Below are 2,245 nucleotides of genomic sequence, written 5' to 3' on the forward strand. Positions count from 1 at the left end.
TAGTTCGGATACCAAAGACATCAATGGCAGGTCGCGTTGCAATAAGCACAAGCGCCACATTAACGGTGATAATACTGAAGATACGGCAGTCAACGCCGGATTCAGAAGCTCTAAACCCGGTCAGCGGAAAAAGCCATTCAAAAGAACTACTCCGGGCCCGTCCAATTTGGATCGGATACTCGATCGCTCGTGCCAGATACACGGCACCCCCGAAAAGCCAGCTAATCACACCAACAGAGATTGTTGGGTGTTCAAGCAGGCAGGCAAGTTAATCGCTGAAGGCAACAACAAGGGGCTGCATAGCGATGACGAGGAGGAGACACGGCCGCCGAACAATAGAGGACAGAAGGGATTCCCCCCACAAGTGCGGACGGTCAACATGATATACGCAACCCACATACCCAAAAGGGAGCGAAAGTGTGCGCTCAGGGACGTATACGCGATGGAGCCAGTCGCCCCAAAGTTCAATCCGTGGTCCTCCTGCCCGATCACTTTTGATCGAAGGGACCACCCCACCAGTATCCGCCATGGCGGATTCACCGCATTGGTTTTAGACCCAATCATCGATGGATTTCACCTCACTAGAGTCTTGATGGATGGAGGCAGCAGCCTGAACCTACTTTATCAGGATACAGTGCGCAAGATGGGCATAGACCCCTCAAGGATTAAACCCACAAAAACGACCTTCAAAGGCGTCATACCAGGTGTAGAGGCCAATTGTACAGGCTCAGTTACACTTGAAGTGGTCTTCAGATCCCCGGATAACTTCCAAAGCGAGGAGTTAATCTTCGACATAGTCCCGTTCCGCAGCGGCTATCATGTACTGCTCGGACGAACCGCATTTGCAAAGTTCAATGCGGTGCCGCACTACGCATACCTCAAGCTCAAGATGCCAGGCCCTCGAGGAGTCATCACGGTTAACAGAAACACCGAACGCTCTCTCCGAACGGAGGAGCACATAGCGGCTCTCGCGGTGGAAGTACAGAGTAGCCTCCTAAGGCAATTCTCGAGTCCGGCTGTTAAGCGACCGGACACCGTCAAGCGCGCTCGGAGTAACCTACAGCAAGACCACTTGGCACGTTCCAAGCACGCGTAGCAATGCGGCCCCAACCCCAACCCTTGCGAAATCGCGAGACGAGTACCACGCGTACATCACCACGCTCTGGAGATACCATGGGCATAGGGGGAGGGGCACGACCACGACATGCCCAGAGTGCGGATCAACCACACCAGGGGCTCCCAAATTTGTCATTCTTCTTTTTTTTCTTATTCTCAGGACTCCGTTTTCGAGAAGTCCTGTCCGGCAGTAGATCTGCCGAACTCATGATGCAACAGCCAGGGAAGCAGAAAGGCTACGACGAGCATCTACGTGGTCTCCATTACGAGCATTATACCTGTTTTATATACCATTCCGCAACCTACCCCTGGAGGGGGACATGTTAAATAGTCCCACCCCTCGCTTATCGCACTATTTGTATCATTTTGCCTTTATTGCAGTATCTTTTGAATAAACAATGCATCGTTGTTTTCCTATCATTGCATTCCTTTCTATATATGTTCACTTATGACATGTTGCACCCGTACGCCTTGGTACGGCCAAATACACCAGGGGCTTAAAGTTCCCCAAAGTATGGTATGATAAGTCTGAACACTTTCACAAGTGCGGCACCCCAAACTTATAGCATTATATGCATCGGCTCCGAATCATGTCTTGGGTCAATAGTTGGGTTTACCCGGCTCCCATGTTTTGGTACCTTATGTTCCGTTATATCGGCTAAGGTAGCACTGGGAGAACCACTGCGATTGTGCCCCAGTTGAGCTGGGTTGAGCTCTCAGTGGAGAAAGCTAAAACTGATCATCATGATAAGGCGAGAGCTGGTCGCTGTTCGAGAGGTCTTTTCGAGTCCCTAAAGACTTATGCCGCTTAGAGCGAGGAGCCGGCTTTGTCCGGCCCCAGGCGTGGATATTGCCCCGAATTCGCCTTCCGAATACTAGGGGCTTTGCCGAAATTTAAAATTATAGAATTCTATGGCTAAGTGAGAGTGTTCAAGCATTATAAGTCCGGTTGCCTCGTTCGTTGTGTCGAGCGCCTCCCTAGAAGGACCCAAAAATGGGAACAAGAGCGCTCAAGTTTATCCCAAACACCCCAGCACTCGTGGCATGGGGGCCGAAGCAAACGACTTGCCATCTCTCAGATTTGATAAACGGCCGCACAGAAGGTAATATTTTAAATTAACAAGCGTTG

The sequence above is a fragment of the Triticum dicoccoides genome, chromosome 7B, assembly GCF_002162155.2.
Source record: "Triticum dicoccoides isolate Atlit2015 ecotype Zavitan chromosome 7B, WEW_v2.0, whole genome shotgun sequence".
Taxonomy (NCBI): Eukaryota; Viridiplantae; Streptophyta; class Magnoliopsida; order Poales; family Poaceae; genus Triticum; species Triticum dicoccoides.